The sequence below is a fragment of the Arachis stenosperma genome, chromosome 5 (genome assembly GCF_014773155.1).
Source record: "Arachis stenosperma cultivar V10309 chromosome 5, arast.V10309.gnm1.PFL2, whole genome shotgun sequence".
Lineage (NCBI taxonomy): Eukaryota > Viridiplantae > Streptophyta > Magnoliopsida > Fabales > Fabaceae > Arachis > Arachis stenosperma.
In genome coordinates, this window is record NC_080381.1 from 109,778,597 (window position 1) to 109,802,894 (window position 24,298).

Below are 24,298 nucleotides of genomic sequence, written 5' to 3' on the forward strand. Positions count from 1 at the left end.
ATCATTCTTTCAAGAGCCAACAATTTTAACATTCATGAACAACAAATTCAAAAGACATATGCACTGTTTAAGCATACATTCAGAAAACAAAAAGTATTGTCACCACATCAATCTAATTAAGCTAGTTTTAAAGATGAATTTGAAATCCTGTACTTCTTGTTCTTTTGTGATAAAAACAGTTTTCATTTAAGAAAGGTGATGGATTCATAGGACATTCATAACTTTAAGGCATAGACACTAAGACACTAATGATCATAAGACACAAACATGGATAAACATAAAGCACTAAAATTCGAAAAACAGAAAATAAAGAACAAGGAGGTTAAAGAACGGGTCCACCTTAGTGATGGCGGCTCTTTCTTTCTCTTGAAGATCCTATGGAGTGCTTGAGCTCCTCAATGTCTCTTCTTGTCTTTGTTGCTCCTCTCTCATGATCCTTTGATCTTCTCTAATTTCATGGAGGAGGATGGCATGTTCTTGGTGCTCCACCCTTAGTTGTCCCATGTTGGAACTTAATTCTCCTAGGGAGGTGTTCAGTTGCTCCCAATAGTCTTGTGGAGGAAAGTGCATCCCTTGAGATATCTCAGGGATCTCATGATGAGAGGGGTCTCTTGTTTGCTCCATCTTCTTCTTAGTGATGGGCTTGAGGTCATGCCTTCTCAGTTGAACCGGCTTTGGATGCCATAAATGGTTATGGAAAAACAAAAAGCAATGCTTTTACCACACCAAACTTAAAAGGTTTGCTCGTCCTCGAGTAAAAGAAGAAAGAAGAGAGTAGAAGAAGAAGAAATGAAGGAGAGGGAGATGGCTTTGTGGTTAGGCCAAAAGGGGAAGAAGTAGTAGTTTGAATTTGGATGGTGAGGTAAGTGGGGTTTTATAGAGGTGAGTGGTGAAGAGAGAGATGGGATTTGATAGGTGAGGGGTTTGTGGGGATCCTGTGGGGTCCACAGATCCTTAGGTGTCAAGGAAAAGTCATCCCTGCATCAAATGGCATCAAAAATCACGTTTTGAGCCAATTCTGGCGTTAAACGCCGGGCTGGTGCCCATTTCTGGCGTTTAACGCCAGGTTCTTGCCCTTTCCTGGCGTTTAACGCCAGTCTGGTGCCCCTTTCTGGCGTTAAACGCCCAGAATGGTGCCAGACTGGGCGTTAAACGCCCAACTGCTAGCCTCACTGGCGTTTAAACGCCAGTGAGTTCTTCCTCCAGGGTGTGCTGTTTTTCTTCCTGTTTTTCATTCTGTTTTTGCTTTTTTAATGGATTTTGTGACTTCTTATGATCATCAACCTACAAAATAAAGTAAAATAACAAAAGAAAATAGATAAAATATAACATTGGGTTGCCTCCCAACAAGCGCTTCTTTAATGTCAGTAGCTTGACAGAGGGCTCTCATGGAGCCTCACAGATACTCAGAGCAATGTTGGAACCTCCCAACACCAAACTTAGAGTTTGAATGTGGGGGTTCAACACCAAACTTAGAGTTTGGTTGTAGCCTCCCAACACCAAACTTAGAGTTTGACTGTGGGGGCTCTATTTGTCTCTGATTTGAGGGAAGCTCTTCAAGCTTCTTCTCCATGATGACAGAGGGATATCCTTGAGCCTTAAACACCAAGGATTTTTCATTCACTTGAATGATCAGTTCACCTCTATCAACATCAATCACAGCCTTTGCTCTGGCTAGGAAGGGTCTGCCAAGGATGATGGATTCATCCATGCACTTCCCAGTCTCTAGGACTATGAAATCAGTAGGGATGTAATGGTCTTCAACTTTTACCAAAACATTCTCTACAAGTCCATGAGCTTGTTTTCTTGAGTTGTCTGCCATCTCCAATGAGATTCTTGCAGCTTGTACCTCAAAGATCCCTAGCTTCTCCATTACAGAGAGAGGCAGGAGGTTTACACTTGACCCTAAGTCACACAGGGCCTTCTTGAAGGGCATGGTGCCTATGGTATAAGGTATGGAAAACTTCCCAGGATCTTGTCTCTTTTGAGGTAATTTCTGCCTAGACAAGTCATCCAGTTCTTTGGTGAGCAAAGGGGGTTAATCTTCCCAAGTCTCATTTCCAAATAACTTGTCATTTAGCTTCATGATTGCTCCAAGGTATTTAGCAACTTGCTCTTCAGTGACATACTCATCCTCTTCAGAGGAAGAATACTCATCAGAGCTCATGAAAGGCAGAAGTAAGTCCAATGGAATCTCTATGGTCTCATTTTGAGCCTCAGATTCCCATGCTTCCTCATTGGGGAACTTAGAGGAGGTTGGTGCACGCCCATTGAGGTCTTCCTCAGTGGCGTCCACCTCCTCTCTTTCCTCTCCATATTCGGCCATGGTTATGGCTTTGCACTCTCCTTTTGGATTTTCTTCTGTATTACTTGGGAGAGTACTAGGAGGGAGTTCAGTAACTTTCTTGCTCAGCTGTCCCACTTGTGCCTCCAAATTCCTAATGGAGGACCTTGTTTCAGTCATGAAACTTTGAGTGGTTTGATTAGATCAGAGACCATGGTTGCTAAGTCAGAGGGGTTCTGCTTAGAATTCTCTATCTGTTGCTGAGAAGATGATGGAAAAGGCTTGCCATTGCTAAACCTGTTTCTTCCACCATTGTTGTTGTTGAAACCTTGTTGAGGTCTCTCTTGATTCTTCCATGAGAAATTTGGGTGATTTCTCCATGAAGAATTAGAGGTGTTTCCATAGGGTTCTCCTAGGTAATTCACCTCTTCCATTGAAGGGTTCTCAGGATCATAAGCTTCTTCCTCAGATGAAGCATCCTTAGTACTGCTTGGTGCATTTTGCATTCCAGACAGACTTTGAGAAATCAAATTGACTTGTTGAGTCAATATCTTGTTCTGAGCCAATATGGCATTCAGAGTGTCAATCTCAAGAACTCCTTTCTTCTGACTAGTCCCATTGTTCACAGGATTCCTTTCAGAAGTGTACATGAATTGGTTATTTGCAACCATTTCAATTAGCTCTTGAGCTTCTGTAGGCGTCTTCTTCAAATGAAGAGATCCTCCAGCAGAGCTATCCAAAGACATCTTGGATAGTTCAGAGAGACCATCATAGAAAATGCCTATGATGCTCCATTCAGAAAGCATGTCAGAAGGACATCTTCTGATCAATTGTTTATATCTTTCCCAAGCTTCATAGAGGGATTCTCCATCCTTCTGTCTGAAGGTTTGGACTTTCACTCTAAGCTTACTCAATTTTTGAGGTGGAAAGAACTTTGCCAAGAAGGCATTGACTAGCTTTTCCCAAGAGTCCAGGCTTTCTTTAGGTTGTGAGTCCAACCATGTCCTAGCTCTGTCTTTTACAACAAAAGGGAATAGCATCAGTCTGTAGACCTCAGGGTCAACCCCATTAGTCTTGACTGTGTCACAGATTTGCAAGAACTCAGCTAAAAACTGATGAGGATCTTCCAATGGAAGTCCATGGAACTTGCAATTCTGTTGCATTAGAGAAACTAATTGAGGCTTAAGCTCGAAGTTGTTTGCTCCAATGGTAGGGATAGAGATGCTTCTCCCATAGAAGTTGGGAGTAGGTGCAGTAAAGTCACCCAGCACCTTCCTTGCATTGTTGGCATTGTTGTTGTTTTCGGCTGACATGTCTTCTTCTTTGAAGAATTCGGTCAGGTCCTCAACAGAGAGTTGTGCCTTAGCTTCTCTTAGCTTCCGCTTCAAGGTCCTTTCAGGTTCAGGGTCAGCTTCAACAAGAATGCCTTTGTCTTTGTTCCTGCTCATGTGAAAGAGAAGAGAACAAGAAAATATGGAATCCTCTATGTCACAGTATAGAGATTCCTTAAGGTGTCAGAGGAAGAAAAATGGAAGACAGAGGTAGAAAATTCGAACTTATCAAAGAAGATGGAGTTCGAATTTTGCATTAAGGAATAGTGTTAGTCCATAAATAGAAGGATGTGAGAAGAAGGGAAGTAATTTTCGAAAATTAAGTAAAAGATTTTGAAAACATTTTGAAAAACACTAATTGATTTTCGAAAATAAAAGTGGGAAAGAAATCAAGTGATTTTTGAAAAAAAATTTTGAAATTAGAAATTAAAAGATTTGATTGAAAACTATTTTGAAAAAGATGTGATTAAAAAGATTTGATTGAAAAGTTATGGTTCTAAAAAGATGTGATTGAGAAGATATGATTTGAAAAGATATGATTTGAAAACAAATTTAAAAGATATGATTTTAAAAATTAATGACTTGCCTAACAAGAAAAGATATGATTCAAACATAAAACCTTTCTTAACAGAAAAGGCAAAAAATGTTCAATCAAATCATTAATTGTTAGTAAGTATCTTTGAAAAAGGAAAGAAATTGATTTTGAAAACATTTGATTGAAAAGATATGATTTGAAAAAGATTTGATTTTGAAAAACTTTGAAAACTTGGAAAAAAAATTGATTTTGAAAACAAAATCTTCCCCCTTTAGCCATCCTGGCGTTAAACGCCCAGAATGGTGCACATTCTGGCGTTTAACGCCCAAACTACTACCTTTTTGGGCGTTAAACGCCCAGCCAGGCACCCTGGCTGGCATTTAAACGCCAGTCTGTCTTCTTCACTGGGCATTTTTGAATGCCCAGCTTTTTCTGTGTGATTCCTCTGCAGTATGTTCTGAATCTTCAATTCTCTGTATTATTGACTTGAAAAGACACAAATTAAAAATATTTTTGGATTTTTAATAATGAGGAATAATCAAAATGCAACTAAAATCAAATAATAATGCATGCAAGACACCAAACTTAGCAGTTTGTATACTATTGACACTAACAAAATGAGAATGCACATGAGAAATAACAAAACACTCAAGTCAATAGAATTCAAAGATCAAAACAAAGAAATCATCAAGAACAACTTGAAGATTAATGAAGACACATGCATAAATTTGAAAAATGCAAGAAGAACAGAAACATGCAATTGACACCAAACTTAAAATGAGACTCTATACTCAAACAAGAAACATAAAATATTTTTGGTTTTTATGCTTTTGTAATTTTTTTGATTTTTCGAAAATTAAGTGGAAAAGAAAATAAAGGTATCAAAATTCTTAATTAGAATTCCAGGAATCATGCAATGTTAGTCTAAAGCTTTAGTCTAAAGGAATTAGACATAGCTAGCTAAGCTTCAGCAGGACATTGCATTCAAGAGCTCAATTGATGAGGATCAATCAGCTTTGGTGATGATAAGAACATCACCTTGAAACACTAGAATTCATTCTTAAGAACTCTGAAGAAAAATAATACCTAATCTAAGCAACAAGATGAACCGTCAGTTGTCCATACACAAACAATCCCCGGCAACGGCGCCAAAAACATGGTGCGCGAAATTGTGATCACTACAACTTCGCACAACTAACCAGCAAGTGCACTGGGTCGTCCAAGTAATACCTTACGCGAGTAAGGGTCGATCCCACGGAGATTGTTGGTATGAAGCAAGCTATGGTCACCTTGTAAATCTCAGTCAGGCAAACTCAAATGGGTATAGATGATGAATAAAGCATAAAGATAAAGATAGAGGTACTTATGTAATTCATTGGTAGGAACTTCAGATAAGCGTATGAAGATGCCTTCCCTTCCGTCTCTCTGCTTTCCTACTGTCTTCATCCAATCCTTCTTACTCCTTTCCATGGCAAGCTCGTGTAGGGTTTCACCATTGTCAGTGGCTACCTCCCATCCTCTCAGTGAAAGCGATTGGCATATGCCCTGTCACGGCATAGCGGAATTCAGCTGTCGGTTCTCGGTCAGGCCGGAATAATATCCATTGATACTTTTGCGTCTGTCACTAACGCCCCGCCTGCTAGGAGTTTGAAGCACGTCACAGTCATTCAATCATTGAATCCTACTCAGAATACCACAGACAAGGTTTAGACCTTCCGGATTCTCTTGAATGCCGCCATCAGGTCCTGCCTATACCACGAAGATTCCGATTAAAGAATCCAAGAGATATTCACTAAGCCTTGGTTGCTTGTAGAACAAGAATGGTTGTCAGTCACCTTGTTCATAGGTGAGAATGATGATGAGTGTCACGGATCATCACATTCATCAAGTTGAAGAACAAGTGATATCTTAGAACAAGAACAAGCGGAATTGAATGGAAGAACAATAGTAATTGCATTAATACTCGAGGTACAGCAGAGCTCCACACCTTAATCTATGGTGTGTAGAAACTCCACCGTTGAAAATACATAAGCATAAGGTCTAGGCATGGCCGTGAGGCCAGCCTCCCAATGATCTAAGAACTAGATGTCCGAAGATGAAAATACAATAGTAAAAGGTCCTATTTATAAGAAACTAGTAGCCTAGGGTGTACAGAGATGAGTAAATGACATAAAAATCCACTTCCGGGCCCACTTGGTGTGTGCTTGGGCTGAGCATTGAAGCACTTTCGTGTAAAGACTCTTCTTGGAGTTAAACGCCAGCTTTTATGCCAGTTTGGGCGTTTAACTCCCATTTAGGTGCCAGTTCCGGCGTTTAACGCTGGAAATTCTGTAGGTGACTTTGAACGCCGGTTTGGGCCATCAAATCTTGGGCAAAGTATGGACTATCATATATTGCTGGAAAGCCCAGGATGTCTACTTTCCAACGCCGTTGAGAGCGCGCCAATTGGGTATCTGTAGCTCCAGAAAATCCACTTCGAGTGCAGGGAGGTCAGAATCCAACAGCATCTGCAGTCCTTTTTAGTCTCTGAATCAGATTTTTGCTTAGGTCCCTCAATTTCAGCCAGAAAATACCTGAAATCATAGAAAAACACACAAACTCATAGTAAAGTCCAGAAAAGTGAATTTTAACTAAAAACTAATAAAAATATAATAAAAACTCAACTAAAACTACCAAAAACATACTAAAAACAATGCCAAAAAGCGTACAAATTATCCGCTCATCAACGACCCAGTACACTTGCTGGTTAGTTGAGCGAAGTTGTGGAAAGAAAGTGCTGAGTTAATGGATGCACATACCAAAGAGCCATTATTGATGATTGATGAGCGGATAATTTATACGCTTTTTGGCATTGTTTTTAGTATGTTTTTAGTATAATTTAGTTAGTTTTTAGTATATTTTTATTAGTTTTTAATTAAAATTTACTTTTCTGGACTTTACTATGAGTTTGTGTGTTTTTCTGTGATTTCAGGTATTTTCTGGCTGAAATTGAGGGTCCTGAGCAAAAATCTGATTCAGAGGCTGAAAAGGACTGCAGATGCTGTTGGATTCTGACCTCCCTGCACTGGATGTGGATTTTCTGGAGCTACAGAAACCCAATTGGCGAGATCTCAACGGCGTTGCAAATCAGCTTTAGAATTCCCAGCGTTTAACGCCAGAACTGGCGTAAAATTTGGAGTTAAACGCCCAAACTGGCATAAAAGCTGGCGTTTAACTCCAGAAAGAGCCTCTACACGAAAATGCTTCAATGCTCAGCCCAAGCACACACCAAGTGGGCCCGGAAGTGGATTTTTCTGTCATTTACTCATTTCTGTAAACCCTAGGTTACTAGTTCACTATTAATAGGATCTTTTGACATTGTATCGGTACCTCATGACACTTTACACGTTTCTCATTGTATCTTCTACAGCATTAGTCTCTAAACCCCATGGTTGGGGGTGAGGAGCTCTGCTGTGTCTTGATGGATTAATGCAATTACTACTGTTTCTTATTCAATCATGCTTGCTTCCGTTCTAAGATATCACTTGTTCTTTACCCGGATGAATGTGATGATCCGTGACACTCATCATATTCTCAACTATGAACGCGTGCCTGACAACCACCTCCGTTCTACCTTAGATTGAGTAGATATCTCTTGGATTCCTTAATCAGAATCTTCGTGGTATAAGCTAGAATTGATGGCGGCATTCAAGAGAATCCGGAAGGTCTAAACCTTGTCTGTGGTATTCTGAGTAGGATTCAATGATTGAATGACTGTGACGAGCTTCAAACTCGCGATTGTGGGGCGTTAGTGACAGACGCAAAAGAATCACTGGATTCTATTCCGACATGATCGAGAACTGACGGCTGGATAGCTGTGCCGTGACAGGGTGCGTTGAACATTTCCACTGAGAGGATAGGAGGTAGCCATTGACAACGGTGAAACCTTACATACAGCTTGCCATGGAAGGAGCCTTGCGTTTTTGAAGAAGAAGACAGTAGAAAAGCAGAGGTTCAGAAGACAGAGCATCTCCAAAACATCAACCTATTCTCCATCACTGCAATTCAAGTACCTGTTTTATGTTCTTTTGCTTTTTACAATCAATCCTGATAATCTTTGATATCCTGACTAAGAGTTACAAGGTAACCATAGCTTGCTTCAAGCCGACAATCTCCGTGGGATCGACCCTTTCTCACGTAAGGTATTACTTGGACGACCCAGTGCACTTGCTGGTTATTTGTGCGGGATTGCAAAGTGTGATTGCAATTTCGTGCACCAAGTTTTTGGCGCCGTTGCCGGGGATTGTTCGAGTTTGGACAACTGACGGTTTATCTTGTTGCTTAGATTAGGACTGTTTTATTTTTGTTGGTTTAGAGTCTTTTATTTGAGTTTAGTTTTATATTTTAAATTTGGTGTCTTCTTTGTGTTTTCCTTTAAGTTTTCGAAAATTTGTGTTTGATTTTCTAAAAATTTTAAGTTTGGTGTCTTTTGTGCTTTTATTCACTTAAAAATTTTTCAAAAATTTGTTCTTGGTGTTCATCTTGATCTTCAAAGTGTTCTTGGTGTTCATCTTGACATTCAAAGTTTTCTTGTTTGTTCTATTTGTTTTGATCTAAAATTTCTAAGTTTAGTGTCGTTCTGTTGTTTTTCTCTTTTCTCATTAAAATTTAAAAATAAAAAAATATCCTTTCCTTGTTTTACTCATAATTTTCGAAATTTTGCATTAAATTAGTCAAAGATTTTCAAAATCATATCTTTTCAATCATTTTTATTTGCAATCATATATTCTCAATCATATCTTTTTCAAAATAATTCTCAATCATATCTTTTTAATTGCTAATTCCAAAATCTTTTTAATTAATTAATTAATTAAGTTCTCAATTTGCTTTGATTTTATTTTTCAAAATTTTATTTTATTTTCCATTTATTTTATTTTATTATTTTCGGTCATTTTTAATTGAAATAAAAAAAATAAAAATAAAATAATATCTGCATCATCTCCCTTTCTCCATCATGGACCTAAGTGGAATTGAGTAGTCCAGAAGGACTCTGGGGTCATATGCTAACCCTATTACAGCTGCATATGGGAGTAGCATCTGTATACCTCCCATTAAAGCAAGCAGCTTTGAGCTAAATCCTCAACTCATTATCATGGTGCAGCAAAATTGCCAATATTCCGGTCTTCCACAGGAAGAACCTACTGAGTTTCTGGCACAATTCTTACAACTTGCTGACACAGTACGTGATAAAGAGGTGGATCAGGATGTCTACAGACTATTACTGTTTCTATTTGCTGTAAAAGATCAAGCTAAGAGATGGTTGAATAACCAACCTACAGCAAGTATAAAGACATGGAAACAGTTATCAGACAAATTCCTGAATCAATTTTACCCTCCAAAAAGGATGACACAGCTAAGGCTGGACATCCAAGGCTTTAAACAAGAGGATAATGAATCCCTTTATAATGCCTGGGAGAGGTATAGAGGTATGCTAAGAAAATACCCTTCTGAAATGTTTTCAGAGTGGGTACAGTTAGACATCTTCTACTATGGGCTTACAGAAAAAGCTCAGATGTCTCTAGACCACTCAGCTGGTGGATCTATACATATGAGGAAGACGATTGAAGAGGCTCAAGAGCTTATAGATACTGTTGCTATAAATCAACATTTGTACTCTAGCAATGAGTTCTCTACAAAAGAAGAAGTTATGGCAGTAGCCACTGATCCTAATCCTCAAGAACAGATGGTTGAGCTTAATCAGCAATTACTCCTTATGACAAAATAATTAGCAGAATTTAAAGAGAAGATCCAAGACACTAAAAATGCTAACAAAAATATGGAAGCACAATTGAATCAGACAAGACAGCAACTATCTAAATAGATAACAGAAGAATGCCAAGCTGTTAAATTAAGGAGTGGGAAGACATTGAATGTATCAACTCAAAGCAGCAGAAAGCTAAGAAAGGAACAACTGACAGAGGATGACCAACCAACTACCCAAAATCCCTCTGAGGACAGTAAGAGCCCAGAGAGGAATGATTCTGGCGTTCAAACGCCAAAAAAGGGTAAGAAAATGGCATTAAACGCCCAATGGGTAGCCACTTCTGGCGTTCAAACGCCAGAAAAGGGTTGCAATCTGGCGTTAAACGCCCAAAAAGCACCCAATCCTGGCGTTCAAACGCCACAAAGGGGTCAGACACTTGCAAGTGCTGATAACAACCCCCTTAAGCAGGCTTTTCCAACCACTTCTGTAGGAAATAAACCTGCAGCAACTAAGGTTGAAGAATATAAAGCCAAGATGCCTTATCCTCAGAAACTCCGCCAAGCGGAACAGGATAAGCAATCTTCCCGCTTTGCAGACTATCTAAGGACTCTTGAAATAAAGATTCCGTTTGCAGAGGCACTTGAGCAAATACCTTCTTATGCTAAGTTCATGAAAGAGATCTTAAGTCATAAGAAGGATTGGAGAGAAACTGAAAAAGTTTTTCTCACTGAAGAATGCAGTGCAGTCATATTAAAGAGCTTACCAGAGAAGCTAAAAGATCATGGAAGCTTTATGATACCATGCACATTAGAGGGTACTTGTACCAAGAAAGCTCTATGTGATCTTGGGGCAAGTATCAACCTAATACCTGCATCCACTATCAGAAAGCTTGGCTTGACTGAAGAAGTCAAACCAACCAGGATATGTCTCCAACTTGCTGATGGCTCCACTAAATATCCATCAGGCATAATTGAGGACATGAGTGTCAAGGTTGGGCCATTTGCCTTTCCCACTGACTTTGTAGTGCTGGAAATGGAGGAGCACAAGAGTGCAACTCTCATTCTAGGAAGACCTTTCCTAGCAACTGGACGGACCCTCATTGACGTCCAAAAAGGGGAATTAACCCTGAGAGTCAATGAGGATGAGTTCAAATTAAATGTTGTCAAAGCTATGCAGCATCCAGACACATCAAATGACTGCATGAGCGCTGATATTATTGACTCTTTGGTGGAGGAGGTCAATATGACTGCAAGTCTCGAATCAGAGCTAGAGAACATCTTTAAAGATGTTCAGCCTGATCTGGAGGAACTAAAGGAAATAAAAGAAATTCTGAAAATTCCTCAAGAAGAAAATAAGCCTCCTAAACCCGAGCTCAAGCCACTACCACCATCCCTAAAATATGCATTTCTGGGAGAAGGTGACACTTTTCCAGTGATCATAAGCTCTGCTTTGAATCCACAGGAAGAGGAAGCACTAATTCAAGTGCTAAGGACACACAAGACAGCTCTTGGGTGGTCCATAAGTGATCTTAAGGGCATTAGCCCAGCAAGATGCATGCACAAGATCCTATTGGAGGATGATGCTAAGCCAATGGTTCAACCACAAAGGCGGCTAAATCCAGCCATGAAGGAGGTGGTGCAGAAAGAGGTCACTAAGTTACTAGAGGCTGGGATTATTTATCCTATTTCTGATAGCCCCTGGGTGAGCCATATCCACATTGTCCCCAAGAAGGGAGGCATAACAGTGGTTCATAATGAAAAGAATGAACTAGTTCCTACAAGAACAGTTACAGGGTGGCGCATGTGTATTGACTACAGAAGGCTCAATACAGTCACCAGAAAGGATCATTTTCCTTTACCATTCATAAACCAGATGCTAGAGAGACTAGCAGGTCATGAATACTACTATTTTTTGGACGGCTACTCAGGTTACAACCAAATTGTAGTAGATCCTCAAGACCAAGAGAAAACAGCGTTTACATGTCCTTCTGGAGTATTTGCCTACAGAAGAATGCCTTTTGGTCTGTGCAATGCACCTGCAACCTTTCAGAGGTGCATGCTCTCTATCTTCTCAGATATGGTAGAAAAATTTCTGGAAGTCTTCATGGATGACTTTTCAGTATTTGGAGACTCATTCAGCTCCTGCCTTAACCATCTAGCACTTGTTCTGAAAAGATGCCAAGAGACCAACCTAGTTTTAAACTGGGAAAAATGTCACTTTATGGTGACTGAAGGTATTGTCCTTGGGCATAAAATTTCAAACAAGGGAATAGAGGTGGATCAAGCTAAAGTTGAGGTAATTGAAAAATTACCACCACCTACAAATGTTAAGGCAATCAGAAGCTTTCTGGGGCATGCAGGATTCTACAGAAGGTTTATAAGGGATTTTTCAAAAATTGCCAAACCTCTGAGTAATCTGCTAGCTGCTGACACTCCATTTATTTTTGATAATGAGTGTCTGCAGGCGTTTGAGACTCTGAAAGCTAAGCTGGTCACAACACCAGTCATCTCTGTACCAGACTGGACATTACCATTTGAACTAATGTGTGATGCCAGTGACCATGCCATTGGTGCAGTATTGGGACAAAGGCATGGCAAGCTTCTGCACGTCATTTATTACGGCAGCCGTATTCTAAATGATGCACAGAAGAACTACACAACCACAGAAAAGGAGTTACTTGCAGTGGTTTATGCCATTGACAAGTTCAGATCTTATTTAGTAGGATCAAAAGTAATTGTGTACACTGACCATGCTGCTCTTTCATATCTACTCACAAAGCAAGATTCAAAACCCAGGCTCATAAGATGGGTGTTGCTTCTGCAAGAGTTTGATATAGAAATAAGAGACAGAGAAGGGACAGAGAATCAAGTAGCTGATCACCTGTCCCGGATAGAACCAGTAGCAGGAGCATCCCTCCCTCCTACTGAGATCTCTGAAACCTTTCCGGATGAGCAATTGTTTGCTATTCAGGAAGCTCCGTGGCTTGTAGACAGTGCAAACTATAAGACTCAAGGTTCTCCTTCTGTAACCATGGAGAGGAAGCATGAAGAGCTTCTCTCAAAACAGAGTCAAACAGAGCCCCCACAGTCAAACTCTAAGTTTGGTGTTGGGAGGCCACCACCAACTTCTAAGTTTGGTGTTGAACCCCCACATTCAAACTCTAAGTTTGGTGTTGGGAGGTTCCAACATTGCTCTGAGTATCTGTGAGGCTCCATGTGAGCCCACTGTCAAGCTACTGACATTAAAGAAGCGCTTGTTGGGAGGCAACCCAATGTTATATTTATTATTTTCCTTTGTTATTTTATGTTTTCTATAGGTTGATGATCATGGAAAGTCACAAAATCAATTGAAAAAGCAAAAACAGAATGAAAAATAGAAAGAAAAATAGCACACCCTGGAGGAAAACTTGCTGGCGTTTAAACGCCAGTAAAGGCAGCAAATGGGCGTTTAACGCCCAGTCTGGCACCATTCTGGGCGTTTAACGCCAGAAAGGGTCACCAGACTGGCGTTAAACGCCAGGATTGGACACCAAGCCGGCGTTAAACGCCAGAAATGGGCACCAGCCCGGCATTTAACGCCAGGATTGGCAGAAGGAGCATTTTTGCTCGCCACTTGGTGCAGGGATGAATTATCCTTGACACCTCAGGATCTGTGGACTCCACAGGATCTCCACCTACCCCACCACTCTCTCTCTTCTTTCTACTTTTGCTCGAGGACGAGCAAACCTTCTAAGTTTGGTGTGGTAAAAAGCGTTGCTTTTTGTTTCTCTATAACCATTTATGGCACCTAAGGCCGGAAAAACCTCTAGAAAGAGGAAAGGGAAGGCAAGGAAGAGACATTGAGGAGCTCAAGCACTCCATAAGATCCTCAAGAGGAAGAACAAGCCGCCATCACTAAGGTGGACCCGTTCTTTAATCTCCTTGTTCTTTATTTTCTATTTTTCGAATTTTTATACTTATGTTTATCTATGTTTGTGTCTTATTACATGATCATTAGTATCTTAGTGTCTATACCTTAAAGCTATGAATGTCCTATGAATCCATCACCTCTCTTAAATGAAAAATGCTTTAATCACAAAAGAACAAGAAGTACAGGATTTTGAATTCATCTTTGAAACTAGTTGAATTAGTTTGATGTGGTGACAATACTTTTTGTTTTCTAAATGAATGCTTGAACAGTGCATATGTCTTTTGAATTTGTTGTTTTAAGAATGTTAAAATTGTTGGCTCTTGAAAGAATGATGGAAAAGGAGAACTGTTATTGAGGATCTGAAAAATCATCAAATTGATTCTTGAAGCAAGAAAAAGTAGTGAATAAAAAAAAAACGAAAAAAAATGAAAAAAATAGAAGAGAAAAAGAAAAAGCAAGCAGAAAAAGCCAATAGCCCTTTAAACCAAAAGGCAAGGGTATAAATAAAGTTGTGATCCAAGGCAAAAGAGTGTGCTTAAGAACACTGGACACCTCTAATTGGGGACTCTAGCAAAGCTGAGTCACAATCTGAAAAGGTTCACCCAATCATGTGTCTGTGGCATGTATGTATCCGGTGGTAATACTGGAAGACAGAGTGCTTTGGGCCACGGCCAAGACTCATAAAGTAGCTGTGTTCAAGAATCATCATACCTAACTAGGAGAATCAATAACACTATCTGAATTCTAAGTTCCTATAGATGCCAATCATTCTGAACCTCAAAGGATAAAGCGAGATGCCAAAACTGTTCGGAAGCAAAAAGCTACTAGTCCCGCTCATCTAATTGGAACTAAGTTTCTTTGATATTTTGGAGTCTATAGTATATTCTCTTCTTTTTATTCTATTTTGACTTTCAGTTGCTTGGGGACAAGCAACAATTTAAGTTTGGTGTTGTGATGAGCGGATAATTTATACGCTTTTTGGCATTGTTTTTAGTATGTTTTTAGTATAATTTAGTTAGTTTTTAGTATATTTTTATTATTTTTTAATTAAAATTCACTTTTCTGGACTTTACTATGAGTTTGTGTGTTTTTTCTATGATTTCAGGTATTTTCTGGCTGAAATTGAGGGTCCTGAGCAAAAATCTGATTCAGAGGCTGAAAAGGACTGCAGATGCTGTTGGATTCTGACCTCCCTGCACTCGAAGTGGAGTTTCTGGAGCTACAGAAACCCAATTGGCGCGCTCTCAACGGCGTTGGAAAGTAGACATCCTGGGCTTTTCAGCAATGTATAATAGTCCATACTTTGCCCGAGATTTGATGGCCCAAACCGGCGTTGCAAATCAGCTTTAGAATTCCCAGCGTTTAACGCCGGAACTGGCGTAAAATTTGGAGTTAAACGCCCAAACTGGCATAAAAGCTGGCGTTTAACTCCAGAAAGAGCCTCTACACGAAAATGCTTCAATGCTCAGCCCAAGCACACACCATGTGGGCCCGAAAGTGGATTTTTCTGTCATTTACTCATTTCTGTAAACCCTAGGTTACTAGTTCACTATTAATAGGATCTTTTGACATTGTATCGGTACCTCATGACACTTTACACGTTTCTCATTGTATCTTCTACAGCATGAGTCTCTAAACCCCATGGTTGGGGGTGAGGAGCTCTGCTGTGTCTTGATGGATTAATGCAATTACTACTGTTTCTTATTCAATCATGCTTGCTTCCGTTCTAAGATATCACTTGTTCTTTACCCGGATGAATGTGATGATCTGTGACACTCATCATATTCTCAACTATGAACGCGTGCCTGACAACCACCTCCGTTCTACCTTAGATTGAGTAGATATCTCTTGGATTCCTTAATCAGAATCTTCGTGGTATAAGCTAGAATTGATGGCGGCATTCAAGAGAATCCGGAAGGTCTAAACCTTGTCTGTGGTATTCTGAGTAGGATTCAATGATTGAATGACTGTGACGAGCTTCAAACTCGCTATTGTGGGGCGTTAGTGACAGACGCAAAAGAATCACTGGATTCTATTCCGACATGATCGAGAACCGACAGCTGGATAGCCGTGCTGTGACAGGGTACGTTGAACATTTCCACTGAGAGGATGGGAGGTAGCCATTGACAACGGTGAAACCCTACATACAGCTTGCCCTGGAAGGAGCCTTGCGTGTTTGAAGAAGAAGACAGTAGGAAAGCAGAGGTTCAGAAGACAGAGCATCTCCAAAACCTCAACCTATTCTCCATCACTGCAATTCAAGTACCTATTTTATGTTCTTTTGCTTTTTACAATCAATCCTGATAATCTTTGATATCCTGACTAAGAGTTACAAGGTAACCATAGCTTGCTTCAAGCTGACAATCTCCGTGGGATCGACCCTTACTCACGTAAGGTATTACTTGGACGACCCAGTGCACTTGCTGGTTAGTTGTGCGGGATTGCAAAGTGTGATTGCAATTTCGTGCACCAATGATCACCATTTTGCCCACCAGTAAATCACTAGAATGAAGTGAATGGATTAGTGTGACATTGATGAAAAATAGGAGTGTGGGTCCTAACTTGCATGCGGTTTAGAACTCACACCCTAGTATTTGAAAGCCATGTCACAATTGTACAACAGAAGTATGCACTTTACTCATTCTAGTGTGCTTGAAATACTTCAAAAGACTTGTAGGTTAGGTCAACCAAACAAGTAATGAAGAGGCATAAAAGCATTCAAGCAAAAATCAAGCAATTGTGAAATTGGATAATGCATGGACATTGATTGATGTGTAAGTAAATTTGATGAACAAAATGGTATAGAGGGTTCACAAATCAATCAACGACACATATTAAAGTTGTTGCAACACCTAAGTGACATAGAGGTGAAACACATGGATGCTATGGAACTTAGGAAAAAGGATATAGAAGTCAAAAATCAATCACATAGCAATCATGATCCACAAAGCTTGAAAAGCTCAAAAATATGTCACTAGGTAAGCTTCCGGTCCAATTTCTCAACCGCACAATTTTAATGCATGAAATAGGTGATATGAGTATGGGTAAATCATAAACAAGTATCACCTAAAAAATGCAATGATAATGTACAATTGCCTAACAATGGATGATGAATGCATGGTGGCCAAAACATGCAATTCAAAAGAGTTTAGAAGCTTAAAGGCAATGTGACATGTACTTGGTGTTCAAAAACATTAAGCATTAAGAACCCAAAACCAAGTAACAACATATAACCTCAACAATTAAATCCAACAATAAGAATTAACAATAATTATGCTAAGATAGCATTCAGTTAATAATAGGCAGCAAGAAGTAGCAACAAAATCAGTAATCCAACACTTATAATGAAAAATAGAAAACAAAATGAAAATGTACTAATTAAATAATTAACCAACTAACTAAAAGAAGTGGTTATGGATAGTGTTTGGTAGTGTTGGATGATGAGTGAGATAAGGGAAGAAGAGAGAGAGAAAGAAATGGAAAGAATAGAAGAAAAAGAAGATAGGTGGAACAGGGTAATCCACGTGTGCGCGTCATGTGCGCGTAAGCGTGGATTGATGAAATAGCAGCAACGCGTACGTGCGGATGACGCATATGCGTGCATGGCGAAGTAGAGAGTCGACTCGTACGCACAAGGTGCGCGTGCGCGTGCCTTGTGGCACAAAGTTGGCGCACTTCAGGCACAACTCTCGGGTGAATGTATGGGAAATGGAAAAATTCAATCCACGCGTACGTTTACATGACGCGTGCGCGTGGATGGCCGAAAATACTTGGGCACGTGTACGCGTGGAGTGCGCGTGCGCGTGGATGGTGCTCTGTTTTTCAAAATTTTTCTATGTTTTTACACCAATCCAAGCATTCCAAACCTCCAAACAACTACCAAAATATCATAAAACCTTATTTAACCTACTAGACTCCCAAATAACTAAACTAACTAATCAAAACATGAATTCAAACTAATTTACCATATATATAAAAGAGAAAAAGCGAAAGATGTTACCATGCTGGGGTGTCTCCCACCTAGCACTTTTGTTTATTGTCCTTAAGTTGGACTTATGGGGAGCTATCCATCAAGGTGGCTTGTGCTTGAATCCATCCTTGAACATCCACCAATGCTTGGACTTCCATTATGCTTCATCATTCAAAGTTAATAACTCTAAGCTTTGATGGAGTTCTTCACAAACCATGGGCTCCCAAAGTTGATCCTCCTCTTGTAATCCGGGATCCCACACCTTGTTTTCACACCCGTCCTTGAGTTGATCATGGTGATTTCCTCTGGGTGGCAAGAGAGATGAATTCTCATGTAGGCACCAAACTACCCTCCTAGACCCCTCTAGTCGAGCACTACTCCAACCTTTATATCTCATGTTTGAAGCATCAACCATAATAAACCTTGATGTATAATTCCAACCACTAACCATCTCTATTTTACTCTTAAAACCACAAATATGTCTAAGTTGACCATCCATTTCGATCAAACCATATTCAAGGGGAATAATGAGGCCTAAGTATAAGGAATTTACCCACTTGAATGAAAGAATGGATGGTGGTGGCTTGGGGAGAGGTATTTTCAATGTCCTTGTAAGCTCTACTCCCTTGTGTGCTTCCTTGTGAATCTCCACCTCTTCATAAACTTCTTCATTCTCAATCCTTTGTTCATCAACTTCATCTAACTCTTCTCCATCATTCAAATCATAAATTGGAGGACGAGAGAAATCTACCTCCACATCACTTTCAAATTCATTGGGAGATGGTTCTTCAAATTCAAAGGATTCTTCACCAAAAAGATTGAATGCATGGTCTTCATCACCAAGGGAACTCGATTCTTACTTCATTCCCTCCAAGTTTTCATTCGAAATTTGTTTTGGAGGTTGTGCACGGTCCTCTGCAACATCAAACTCAATCTTCTTGGAGAAATTTTCTTCAACTCGGGGTTCCCATGGAGGTTCCGCTTCTCCTAAGTCTTCAACTACTTCTTCCTTGTCTTCAAAGATCATATGCTTCTCCAATTGTTCTAACACAAAATTACATTCCTCCTTATCCCCCGGAGTTTCCAATCTCTCCTTCATGCTATATTCTTCATTAGATTCTCCACATGTAGCCATGGGAGTTCCTTGAGTACTTGAATATTGGGAGGCTAATTGATTTGTTACCGCATTTAGGGCGGCCATAAAATTTTGCACATCCCTTTTCATCTCTTCTTGTCCTTGAGCAAGAACATCAAGGATGGCATCCATTGGAGATTGGGGTGAATAAGAGGGTTCATTGTCTTGGAGAAGGGGTTTATAATAGGATGGTAGTTCTTCTTGGTAAGGGTATGGTGGTGTATATTGAGGTGGTTCTTGGGAGTAGTAATCTTGGAATTGTGGTTCCATGTATGGCTCATGTGGTTCAAAAGGTGGTTGGTATGATGGGTGATGAGCGGATAATTTATACGCTTTTTGGCATTGTTTTTAGTATGTTTTTAGTATGATTTAGTTAGTTTTTAGTATATTTTTATTAGTTTTTAGTTAAAATTCACTTTTCTGGACTTTACTATGAGTTTGTGTGTTTTTCTGTGATTTCAGGTATTTTCTGGCTGAAATTGAGGGATCTGAGCAAAAATCCGATTTAGAGGCTGAAAAGGACTGCAGATGCTGTTGGATTCTGACCTCCCTGCACTCGAAGTGGATTTACAGAAGCCCAATTGGCGCGCTCTCAACGGCATTGGAAAGTAGACATCCTGGGCTTTCCAGCAATTTATAATAATCCATACTTTGCCCGAGATTTGATGGCCCAAACCGGCGTTGCAAATCAGCCTCAGAACTTCCAGCGTTTAACGCTGGAACTGGCATAAAACTTGGAGTTAAACGCCCAAACTGGCATGAAAGCTGGCGTTTAACTCCAGAAAAGGCCTCTACACATAAAAGCTTCAATGCTCAGCCCAAGCACACACTAAGTGGACCCAGAAGTGGATTTTTACGTCATTTACTCATTTATGTATACCCTAGGTTACTAGTTCACTATTAATAGGATCTTTTGACATTGTATCTGTACCTCATGACACTTTACACGTTTCTTTGTGTATCTTCCACGGCATGAGTCTCTAAACCCCATGGTTGGGGGTGAGGAGCTCTGCTGTGTCTTGATGGATTAATGCAATTACTACTGTTTTTCATTCAATCATGCTTGCTTCCATTCTAAGATATTACTTATTCTTAAACCGGATGAATATGATGATCCGTGACACTCATCATCATTCTCAACTATGAACGTGTGCCTAACAACCACCTCCGTTCTACCTTAGATTAAGTAGATATCTATTGGATTCTTTAATCCGAATCTTCGTGGTATAAGCTAGAACTGATGGCGGCATTCAAGAGAATCTGGAAGGTCTAAACCTTGTCTGTGGTATTCTGAGTAGGATTCAATGATTGAATGACTGTGACAAACTTCAAACTCCTGAGGGCGGGGCGTTAGTGACAGACGCAAAAGAATCATTGGATTCTATTCCGGCCTGATTGAGAACCGACAGATGGATAGCCGTGCCGTGACAGGGTGCGTTGAACATTTCCACTGAGAGGATGGGAGGTAGCCATTGACAACGGTGAAACCCTACATACAGCTTGCCATGGAAGGAGCCTTGCGTGTTTGATGAAGAAGACAGTAGGAAAGCAGAGATTCAGAAGATGGAGCATCTCCAAAACCTCAACCTATTCTCCATTACTGCATAACAAGTACTTATTTCATGTTCTTTTGCTTTTCACAATCAACTCTGATAATTTCTGATATCCTGACTAAGATTTACAAGATAACCATAGCTTGCTTCAAGCCGACAATCTCCGTGGGATCGACCCTTACTCACGTAAGGTATTACTTGGACGACCCAGTGCACTTGCTGGTTAGTTGTGCGGGGTTGCAAAAGTGTGATTGCAATTTCGTGCACCAAGTTTTTTGCGCCGTTGCCGGGGATTGTTCGAGTTTGGACAACTGACGGCTTATCTTGTTGCTTAGATTAGGACTGTTTTATTTTTGTTGGTTTAGAGTCTTTTAGTGAGTCTAGTTTCATATTTTAAGTTTGGTGTCAATTGCATGCTTTTGCTTTTCTTTTAATTTTCGATTTTGCATGTCCTTAGTCCCTTTTTGATCCGTAAAAATTCTAAGTTTGGTGTCCTCTTTGTGTTTTTCCCTTAAAAATTTTCGAAAATTAATGTTTGATTTTCTAAAAATTTTAAGTTTGGTGTCATTTTGTTGTTTTTCTCTTTCCTCTTTTCAAAAATCAAATCTTTTTCATAAAAATTTTTCAATCACATCTTTCTAATTGCTAATCTCAAAATCTTTTTAATTAACTAATTGATTCAGTTTTCAATTTGCTTTGATCTTATTTTCTTTTAATTTTCGAATTTTTTTTATTTTTATTTTCCTTTTGTTTTTATTTTATTTTTCGGTTAATTCAAAAAAAAAAAAACAAAATTTATCTATTTGCAATCCATATCATTTCCCTTTATCGATTATGGACCTAAGTGGGATTGATCAGTCCAGAAGGACTCTGGGGTCATATGCCAACCCCATTACAGCTGCATATAGGAGTAGCATCTGTACACCTCCCATCAAAGCAAGCAGCTTTGAGTTAAATCCTCAACTCATTATCATAGTGCAGCAAAATTGCCAGTATTCCGGTCTTCCACAGGAAGAACCTACTGAGTTTCTGGCACAGTTCTTACAAATTGCTGACACAGTACATGATAAAGAGGTGGATCAGGATGTCTACAGACTATTACTGTTTCCATTTGCTGTAAAAGATCAAGCTAAAAGGTGGTTGAATAACCAACCTACAGCAAGCATAAAGACATGGAAACAGTTATCAGACAAATTCCTGAATCATTTTTACCCTCCAAAGAGGATGACACAGCTAAGGCTGGACATCCAAGGCTTTAAACAAGAGGATAATGAATTCCTTTATAATGCCTGGGAGAGGTATAGAGGTATGCTAAGAAAATGCCCCTCTGAAATGTTTTCAGAGTGGGTACAGTTAGACATTTTCTATTATGGGCTTACAGAAAAAGCTCAGATGTCTTTAGACCACTCAGCTGGTGGATCTATACACATGAGGAAGACAATTGAAGAGGCTCAAGAGCTTATAGACACTGTTGCTAGAAACCAATATTTATACTCTAGCAATGAGTTCTCTCCAAAAGAGGAAGTCATGGCAGTAGTCACTGATCCTAGTCCTCAAGAACAGATGATTGAGCTTAATCAACAATTGCTCCTGATGACAGAACAGTTAGCAGAATTTAAAGAGATGCTCCATGAAACTAAAGTTGCTAACAAGAACATAGAACTGTAGTTGAATCAAGCAAAACAGCAGATATCTAAACAGATAACAGGAGAGTGTCAAGCAGTTCAACTGAGGAGTGGGAAGACACTGAACAACAACACTCAAAAGAGTAAAAAGTCAAATAAGGAACAATTGACAGAGGATAACCAAACCACTGTTCAAAATCCCTCTGAGGACAGTAAGAGCCCAGAGAGGAATGCTAGTGGTGTTCAAACACCAGAAAGGGAGGGAAAGCTGGCGTTAAACGCCCATTCCCTGCCCAGTTCTGGCGTTCAAACGCCAGAAAAGGGGGAAAAGTTGGCGTTTAACGCCCATTTTCCACCCAATCTTGGCATTCAGACGCCAAGGGAGGATCAGACACCTGAGAGTGCTGACAGTAATCCCTCTAAAAAGGATTCTTCAACCACTTCTGTAAGGAACAAACCTACAGCAACTAAGGTTGAAGAATATAAAGCCAAGATGCCTTATCCTCAGAAACTCCGCCAAGCGGAGCAGGATAAGCAATTTGCCCGCTTTGCAGATTATCTAAGGACTCTTGAAATAAAGATTCCGTTTGCAGAGGCACTTGAGCAAATACCTTCTTATGCTAAGTTCATGAAAGAGATCTTAAGTCATAAGAAGGATTGGACAGAAACTGAAAAAGTATTTCTCACTGAAGAATGCAGTGCAGTCTTTCTGAAAAGCTTACCAGAAAAGCTACAAGATCCAGGAAGCTTTATGATACCATGCACATTAGAAGGCGCTTGCACCAAGACAGCCCTATGTGATCTTGGAGCAAGCATCAATCTAATACCTGCATCCACTATCAGAAAGCTTGGGTTGACTGGAGAAGTCAAACCAACCCGGATATGCCTCCAACTTGCTGATGGCTCCATTAAACATCCATCAGGCATAATAGAGGATATGATTGTCAAGGTTGGGCCATTTGCCTTTCCAACTGACTTTGTGGTGCTGGAAATGGAGGAGCACAAGAGTGCAACTCTCATTCTAGGAAGACCTTTCCTAGCAACTGGACGAACTCTCATTGATGTACAAAAAGGGGAAGTAACCCTGAGAGTCAATGAGGATGAGTTCAAGTTGAATGCTGTGAAAGCTATGCAGCATCCAGACACACCAAATGACTGCATGGGCGCTGACATTATTGACTCTCTGGTGGAAGAGATCAATATGACTGAAAGCCTAGAATCAGAGCTTGAAGACATCTTCAAGGATGCTCAACCTGATCAAGAAGAACCACAGGAAACAAAGGAATTTTCGAAAATTCCTCAGGAGGAGGATAAGCCTCCCAAACCTGAACTCAAACCACTACCACCATCCCTGAAGTATGCATTTCTGGGAGAGGGTGACACTTTTCCAGTGATTATAAGCTCTGCTTTGAATCCACAGGAAGAGGAAGCACTGATTCAAGTTCTAAGGACACACAAGACAGCTCTTGGGTGGTCCATAAGTGATCTTAAGGGCATTAGCCCAGCTAGATGCATGCACAAGATCCTGTTGGAGGATAATGCCAAACCAGTAGTCCAACCACAGAGGAGGCTAAATCCAGCCATGAAGGAGGTGGTGCAGAAAGAGGTCACTAAATTACTAGAGGCTGGGATTATTTATCCTATTTCTGATAGCCCCTGGGTGAGCCCTGTCCAAGTTGTCCCCAAAAAGGGAGGCATGACAGTGGTTCATAATGAAAAAAATGAACTGGTTCCTACAAGAATAGTCACAGGGTGGCGTATGTGTATTGACTACAGAAGACTCAATACAGCCACCAGAAAGGATCATTTTCCTTTACCATTCATAGACCAAATGCTAGAAAGACTAGCTGGTCATGATTATTACTACTTTTTGGATGGCTATTCAGGTTACAACCAAATTGCAGTAGATCCTTAGGACTAAGAGAAAACAGCATTTACTTGCCCTTCTGGCGTGTTTGCCTACAGGAGGATGCCTTTTGGTCTGTGTAATGCTCCTGCAACCTTTCAGAGATGCATGTTATCCATCTTCTCTGATATGGTAGAGAAATTCCTGGAAGTCTTCATAGATGATTTCTCAGTATATGGAGACTCATTCAGCTCCTGTCTTAATCACCTAGCACTTGTCCTGAAAAGGTGCCAAGAGACTAACCTGGTTTTGAACTGGGAGAAATGTCACTTTATGGTGACTGAAGGAATTGTCCTTGGGCACAAAA

At 40.0% G+C, this 24,298-nt stretch overlaps 1 non-coding gene across 1 annotated transcript; it reads left to right on the forward strand.

The window, feature by feature from the left end:
* Positions 1–3,084: 3,084 nt before the first annotated feature.
* LOC130984332 (small nucleolar RNA R71) lies at positions 3,085–3,192 on the forward strand. The gene has a single exon (XR_009088274.1). It is a non-coding gene; the product is annotated as a small nucleolar RNA R71 (small nucleolar RNA).
* Positions 3,193–24,298: the final 21,106 nt, after the last annotated feature.